At 38.9% G+C, this 8,667-nt stretch overlaps 1 protein-coding gene across 1 annotated transcript in view; it reads right to left on the bottom strand.

The window, feature by feature from the left end:
- The window catches only part of LOC119412761 (caM kinase-like vesicle-associated protein), a 26,157-nt gene that overhangs the window by 14,053 nt on the left and 3,437 nt on the right, over positions 1-8,667 (bottom strand). The window lies entirely within an intron of this gene.

Genomic DNA, 8,667 nt, shown 5'->3' with positions numbered 1-8,667 from the left:
TTCAGTTCATGTTTTAACAGTCAGTTCTGGTATTAGAGAAAGTGCCAAATCTGTATGAGCTGCATGTGTTCAGTTGCTGCAAAAGAGAGAAACGTGTAGAAGCTAGCTCGCAGTTTCCAATGATGATGAGGAATCCAAGTTTGTTTGAACTGTATGCTGAAATGATATATTTTTAAAGAAATTATTCTAAATTATGTGACTATTTCCACTCTGTTTAAACTTTATTAATGTTGATAGAAACAATGATTTTCTTATTAAATCTTTGCTTGAATCTAATGCTCAAAACCAACAGTGCAGGCCCATTAAACCCAGTAATGGTTCAATTTTAGTGTCATGGTTCTGTTCCAGAGGTTAAGGTTTTAGTCACACAATCCTGAGGATCCATCCTGATGGGTCTGAGCATGTTTGCATGTGTGCATGTGTGCATGTGCAGTCTGTAGGACTAATGTCAAGGTTAGGAAGGAGAGTCTCATTTCTGACAGGAAGTGCCACCTCTGGCAACAGCACGATGAAAACATATGTTAGATCATACAGATGTTGTGAGTCTTACATCTGTGACACACGTTGGTTAAAATACAACAGGTATAAAATCGATTGTTTTTATTTTAACTCCTATTCTTTACTTTGTGGTAAAATGAGCCCCGACTGTTGTTGAATGAACAGCTTTTCCCATTTTAGTTTTGTTTTTGGTGTTGATGAGCAGCTCGTGCAGTCAGCTGCCATTCAGTCAGGAGCTGTTTCCTCTCGGGGTCTGAACCCCTAAGACAGCTGCAATGACATCACATGGGTATTTTTGTACTGGGGATTCAGAAATATCTGCAGAAAGATGTAAAATAAATAAATAAATAAATTGGATAGTTGAAGAATTAATGAAGATTGTTTTTCCTTAAATGTCGTCAGAAGAACATTAATATATTCTCAGTATATACAGCCAGTTTATTCTAGATATTTGCATGTCTGGTCAATGTTTGACAAGCCTGAACTTCCATTATCTTTACCCGCTTATTCCATTTTGTGTCACGGGGGTCGCTGGTGCCCATGTCACTGTGCGAGGGGCGGGGTACACCCTGGATGGGTCGCAAGTCCATCACAGGGACACATAGAGACAAACGAGACAAACAACCATTCACTCTCTCACTCACACCTAGGGGCAATTTAGAGTTACCAATCAGCCTAACATGCATGTTTTTGGTCTGTGGGAGGACACCGGAGCACCCGGAGAAAACCCACGCATGCACGGAGAGAACATGCAAACTCCACCCAGAAAGGCCCCTGGACCGGGGTTTGAACCAAGGACCTTCTCGCTGAGAGGCAGCAGCTCTACCAGTTGCGCCACCGTGATGCCCCAAGCCTGAACTTCAAGTTCACTATTTTTTTAAGAACAGTATGCTGATGAGGAGTGGAGACAAACTGAATGTTTAATTATAATTACATTTTAAATTATTTTTATCAGGATGTTTAACCAGTGAAATGGATCTTATGATGAAAATTTTAATACACAATAATTATTGAGATGTGACCTGGAAATCTTTGCCTTGAGTTAAAATTGTTGGACTTTGGGTCATTTAAATCAATAAAATGCATGTTTGCTCAACTGTCATAAAATCTTGTTCCGAGTAGTTCTGTTTTATTTGTACAGCTTGAAGAAACTGATTCCCACCAAAACATGGCTGTGGTGAATTTCATTCATGGCTCCAAGGGCACGACAGAACAATAATATCTCCCAAACAATACAAAACCTTTTCTTTTGGCCCAAGCCACAGACCACACGGAGCAATTTGTATTGGAAGAGCTCTCTGTTAAAAAAGGGGGGTCCCAGTGAGAAGAGCCCACAGTGAATGCTTAAAATCTACATCTTAAAATTACCTTTACTCTTATAAAATATATAACATAGGAATTTAACATTCAAACACTCAAAAGAGTATATTACATAGCATGTTTGTGAGCTGAGTTTTTATTTTTTCAGAGGGATTTTTCTGTTTGTGCTTTCAAACTGTAGTTAAAAAAAACCACAAATATTATTCAAAGATTAATTAAAAAAATAGATCAATACAATTTTTACAAAGGCTTGACACTGTATTTATTAGCACAGACACATCTTTGAATCTGAATTTAGCCTAGGATAAATTATGAAGTATATTGTGACAAAAAAAACAAAACAAATGCAAATAAATAAAAATGGATTATAACAAATAAATAAAGCAAGCCAGCTCCGGGTAATGACACATGACGTGTTGAGTAGATGTGGGAAAACACATATTTAAGATTTTTGCCGTTAAATTTTATTTTTGAATTAAATAAAAAAAATGTACAAGGTACATCACAGAAGTATTTTATTACAAAAGAACTTGGAACATGCAAACACCCCTAATAGATCTGAACATACAAGAAAATATTCAAATGTAACTTGAATAAAAATACTTTGGACGAATTTGTATTGTGCAGAAAATACTTGATGTTTATTCCCAAAATGAAGCATTTTTGTTAGACTTAAAAAGAATGTTCATTGTTTTTAAAGTAGGATTTTCCAGAAAGATTATGAGTAATTAATAACTTTCCTTTATGAGACAGCTCTTTGAATCGCCTCAGTTTGAAGAAAATAATTTAATTCTGACCAAATTTTTGGTCTTACGATGTTGTTTTACTATATTAATATTGTTTAGCGTATACACTAGATCCTTGTATACTTTTTTATAATACTTTATATTTTTGCGTGTAACTGGGACCTTGCGAACACAATTTCATTCCACCTCATGTATCACATGTGATGCAAATGACAATAAAGAACCTTGGACCTTGAAGTCAAAGGCCAAAGTGGATACTTTCCATCCTAAAACAATACACATCACTGGGAAGGATGACGGCATTTGCATTAACCCTAAGAAACGTTTTGGCACTGAAGTGTTTTAAACATGGCCAAAATCCAATTTGAGTTTGGCCTCATTTGGACTAGCATTTTAGCGCGTCCATTCAATTAAAATTGAGCTTTATTCACTCCAAACTGTGGAAATTTAAAGCTCTATCAAGAAAGAAACAAGACAAGAAAGATATTACTGGTACTTGTTTCTAATCGTTTTACAAAACTCAGCTTCAAAAGTTATGAATGATCACTTTAAACAAAATGCCCTTTTATTAGGTACAAGCTTTACAAATTGCACTGCTGTTGTTTTTATTTATTTATTTGTTTATTTATGTATTTAATTAATGTTGCTGCATTACAGTGTTTGTACTTTGTTTATCATTTGCAGAGTAATGTTTTACATGTTTGCACATTGTTTCTACCTACAGCTCATGCAGTGTTTGTATACACATCATACTTCTTAGTCTGGAACATTTTATCATGTATTTTTCCTTTAGTTACCAGAAGGATGAGATAATGTTCCTTTTGAGGTGGGATATTTTTTCTCGCACTAGCAACAAGCAGCAGCTCAATTTGAAGGGATTATATACGTCCCCATACAGCTTTAAACCAGAGTACATCACACGTAACTTATTATCAAGCACTTTAAAGTGTATCAAATCTCAAAAAGATGCTGTGAAATCACATCCACATCTACTGAGGTGTAATATCTCCCCCTTCTATCAAAACCCTCTCCAATATCAAAGCTCATATTAGGCGTGAACAACCAGAGAATCCAGATATTTTTCTAAAGCAAAAGAGTAAAGAGGAAAAAAAATCACTTTGTTAATTATTGGCTGTCACAAGATCCAGAGTGGATGCACAGTGATTATAGATGACACATAAATTGCTGTGTAATTTCAGACGGGCATTTTTGTTTGAAGCAGGTCTCCTCTTGTACAGCCAGACAAATAATTTTCAAATGGAAGTCAAGGCCAGAGTGATTGCATGCCATTGTTGCACCATTTGATATGCCAAGGGCATATAAATGGTCCGGGCCACATACAGAACAGCAGATCAAACACCTTCTAAGGTTTCAGGAGGACATGGTGTAACACAAAACAAGCTCGTGGAAAAGACCCAAGTCACTGGAAGTTCACAACTCTCAGAAGTCTTCATGAATCATTCTCAATCTAAATGTTGAAAGCTGATTTTATGTGTCAAATCATTTCAGCCATTCTCTCCAGTGACTCTGTTGTTAAAAACAGGAATATTTGTTGGATCAGCACAATATCTGACATTTCTGACGTTCACTCATTGCTCAAGTGTGCCCTTACTCTGTCCGCAAGCAAGCTTCATCAAGTCCCTGTCTTTGATTTGTACTCGAACAGCTGCTGAAGTGGTATACATACCAAACAGGCCTGAAACACATGTAACGTTACAGACTGATCTCTTCTGTTCTCTGCAGATACAACCTAATGATCTCTGAACGTGATTCATAGGGTGTGTTTGGAGGAGGAACTGTGGATTATAGTTAAAGCAGCAAACGCCATGTGGCAGCACGACGTCTCAGTGGTTAGCGCTGTTGCCTCACAGCAAGAAGGTCCTGGGTTCAATCCCCAGTTGGACCTGGGGTCTTTCTGTATGGAGTTTGCATGTTCTTCTCGTGCTTGCGTGGGTTTGGTCTGGGTATCCAGTTTCCTCCCACAGACCAAAAACATGCATGTTAGGCTGCTTTCAGGTCCAGGCCTCCCTTGCAAAAGAGATCTGTGATCTCAATGGGATTTGCCTGGTTAAATAAAGGTTAATAAAATAAAATCCAGCAGCTGGTGGTCTCTGTGTTGTCAGGGACCCCCTCATAACACTCATGTTTATTAAATTTGTCTCTTTAATGCAATGGAAATATTTGTGTAACACAAATACTTCAGACTTGTTTGTTAATAGTGTTAATACAATTTTTATACTTTTAAACATGGGATATTTTTCCATTCAAGACACACTTGATTAACAAAAATCTTAATTTCAACTTCCAAAAATTACAGTTTTGAGAAAATTAACAACATCAAAAAACACTTTAAAACTTTACCTATTCACATAATAACCATAATAAATGTACAATAGTCCCTCATTTATCACGGGGGATCCGCACCCTGAAGCCTCGCGATAAGTGAAAAACCATGAAGTAGGAATAGTTGTACAAGTAGTAAGTAGTTGTTTATTTTAGTGTTTATTTAAGGCATTTTAAAACCTTCCCACACTCTTGCAATATCCTAAACAATGTTTCTAAACACTAAAAGAGCACAGAATGTCATGATATCAGCTCCCTGCCTCCTCTGCTCTTTATCACCTGCAAGCGTTCTTGGCCACGCCCATTTCTCCGATCTGCACAGAGATCAGCTGATCAGCTACAGCAGGAAGTTTATCCTGCAGTATGGGCTGCACAAAGGTGCAGCAGGTGCTAAATAATTTTAAATGATTTATTTTAAATAAAAAATCCATGCCTGTCGTGCGGCGTATCCATCAATCAGCCAATTGTGTGTCATGTCCAGTCTTATTTTGAAAAACCGCAATAGAGCGAGTTTGCGATAAACGAACCGCAAAGTAGCGACGACTACTGTATTACCATCCATCCATCCATCTATTATCTTTACCCGCTTATTCCATTTTGGATCACGGGGGTCGCTGGTGCCCATGTCCAGCAATCACTATGCGAGGGGCGGGGTACACCCTGGACGGGTCGCAAGTCCATCACAGGGACACATAGAGGCAAACAAGACAAACAACCATTCTACTGTATTACCACATCTTCAAATTTTTACAGAAAACTGTTGACATAAAACTGAACAGAATCGTAACAGTAGTCAGACCAAGTACAGGGATCAGTTTGTAAACTGATTCATTCATTCAACCTTTTTTTTAAACAGATAAATCACATTGAGCCTCGAAGACTTGTTTATAATTGAGACCTGTTTGGACATACAAACAGAGATCGATGCCGGAATGCAAATAGCAGTTGGGCCGGTGGGGTGGTGAGGGGGGTCTGGGGGTCCTGCCCCAGAAAATTCTGAATAAAGTAGATGTGACTTCCAGCATTTTTGTGTATTTTAAAAGGTTGTTAAATATATACAAGCTTGTAAAAATAAATAAATAAATAAAATTTAAAAAAATTAAAAATTGCGGACCCAAAAGCACCAGCTCGCAGACTCCCAGGGGTCTGGGGCCCCGCATCCAGTTTGAGAACCACTGGTCTACAGGCTTAAAATTAAAAATCCAATAAATCTGCTGAGAAGATGTCCCATAATGTATGTCAGGGATTTCCTATTGGTTTTATTAATTGTATAATTTTAGTAAAGAAGAGATATGTGGGTGGAACATGGTGGAACACCCACACCTGCCTCCACCCACATTTGCCCCACACTGGGCACTTGAGCAAAGTCCTTAACCCCCCACCATGTTCTCCCAAACAGGTCTCTCTTGAAAATAAGTCCTCGTGACTCAATGAGACCACCTGTATAAATAAAGCTTAAACTTTCTTTTCTTCTTCTTCTTCTTTCGGCTGCTCCCTGCATTAGGGGTCGCCACAGCGAACTAAGTCGCATGAAGATTTGGCAGTTTATTTTTTACGCCGGATGTCCTTCCTGACGCAACTACAGACCACCGAGCTACCACAGCCCTCTGTGTGGAGCAGAGAGCTGCCATGTAGGACACCCGAAGGAGCAGATAGTGGGGGGTTAAGGGCCTTGCTCAAAGGCTCAGAGACGAATGAGGGTGGGGGCAGGTGTGGGTACTTCACCTACCCCACCCACATTTTTGATGTTGTCGGTACTGGGGCTTGAACCCGCGATTTTCCAATCACAGGCCCACCTTCTCTAACCTCTGCGCCACCACTCCCTGTAAATTATAGCTTAAATAAATACATAAATAAAGCTTAAACTAATTAAATTAAATTAAATTATGTGTGTTGTGTGTTCATTTTGGTAAACCCACTGGAGGCAAGTTAAAACTCAGTCTTTGTTAGGAAAGCAGCTAAAAGCAGGACAGGTGAAAGGTGAGTAAAGAGAAGGTCAGGGAAATCTTTACACAAACCTGCACATCACTCTTTACACTTCTATAGTACAAAGAAATCACACTGAAAAATTACTAAATATCTTGTGAGTGAGCCAAAAAAGTTGTTTCTTACATAATAAAACTGTTCAGTGAAACAGTATTTAAAGTGTTTTTAATAACTCTTAACTGTAAATTACATGCTTTATCTAAAATACCATCAGTGTCATTCCAACCCCCCCCCCCCCCCCCCCCCCCCCCCCCCCAGCCCCAACAGTAAGAAATTCTTCAAAACTGAGACATCTGTTATAATATGCTGATGCGTGCAGCACTTTAGGTTTACCAGGCTCCCAGCAGCCCCTTCTCCTTTGCTCGTTCTCCCACGCTGCAGTCAGGGAGCTGAAGTGCTGCCTCCTGGGAGCTGCACAGATCTCAGGTCGAGGCTCTTCTATCAGAGTGTGTATCTACAAGCATAACAATAAGACAAATAGGTGAAGGGATTTTAAACCTGAAGCTTTTTAAATGCACTTTTAATCAAAGTGGCAGTTCCTATAAGAGACTAAATGATTTACTGCATTCATTTGTCATCTTCTGGGTCGACAGCATAAAGGTTGTTAAACAAGCATGAAAAGCTTTATGTAAAAATTAGGACTTGGAGAAAAAAAATCCTTTATCTTTTAACAACTTTCTCGTATTGATATCAACATAAATGTTTAACTTGCTGGTTTCATGGTTTCTAACAGAGCAGCAAATGATGGTACTGATGTGGACCAGCTCTGGTTTTTCTATCACAAACAGAAGATAACCACAAATTGAGTGTGAGTTTAAAAAGCTTGAGCTCAAATTACAGACCAAAAAAAAAAAAAAAAAAAACGTTTGCATGATTCCCACCAGTCCCATCCATTCTCATTTGTGTAAGAGCACATGCAACATTACAGATTGCTGTAATCCCTCAAAGCTGACGTTTGTGATGTGGTTGTTAATGTTGTTGGCTTGTGCCTCGGGGACAACCAACGATTTGTGCAGCCGTTTCCCCTCAAGAACCTGGCGTCGGTGCAGGTGATTGTGTTCCAATGATGCCGTTGCATGAAAATGTGCTGAATGCCGTAAATCCAAGAACAGTTATGAAAATATCCTGAAGCCCAGATCAAGTTGAAACATTGGCTAAATGAAAATTGCAGTAACACAACGTCTCCATCTGTTTCCCAACACAACGTTGATAGGTGTTTCATTCGAAGAAAGGTAACGTAAATGCAGTTCTGCTGAAACTAGCCATGCGTCCTCCACCTTCTTCTAAGGAGAGAAACTCTTGAGTGAAAACTGGTGTTGCAAGCACCTTTCAGCACCTTCTGATTCAATGCACATTTACTGAGGAGCGCAGGTAATACAGCTCTGCAGGAAGGCTGAAACACAGTCAGTTTCTGTCAGCGGGGGTCTATAACCTGGATCTGTGCTCCAGCTGTTCCAAAGTGTACCTGACATGGAAAATCTTGGTGGTGTCCTGGGAAATCGAGGCACAGCAGCAGGAGATGATCATTAAATATTTCATAGAAGGTTGTTGAGGACCACAAGGAAAGAAGGTAGCAGCAAAGCAAAGGGCCTTACAGAGTCTTTTGCTTATTCTTTTGTTAGTTTTTAGAGTTTTCTTGTTAATTTAATGCTTTATTTTGGAGCCAAATCACAGTGAAACATGAACACTTTATTTCATATATACACACATATATATATATATTTCTACCTCTCATCTACTCCAAAGCTCGGGAGGGCGGCGTGTAGGGAAAGAG

This window comes from Nematolebias whitei, chromosome 7 (assembly GCF_014905685.2).
Source record: "Nematolebias whitei isolate Nwh7 chromosome 7, NemWhi1, whole genome shotgun sequence".
Taxonomy (NCBI): domain Eukaryota; kingdom Metazoa; phylum Chordata; class Actinopteri; order Cyprinodontiformes; family Rivulidae; genus Nematolebias; species Nematolebias whitei.
This window is presented reverse-complemented; position numbering and strand designations above follow the sequence as displayed.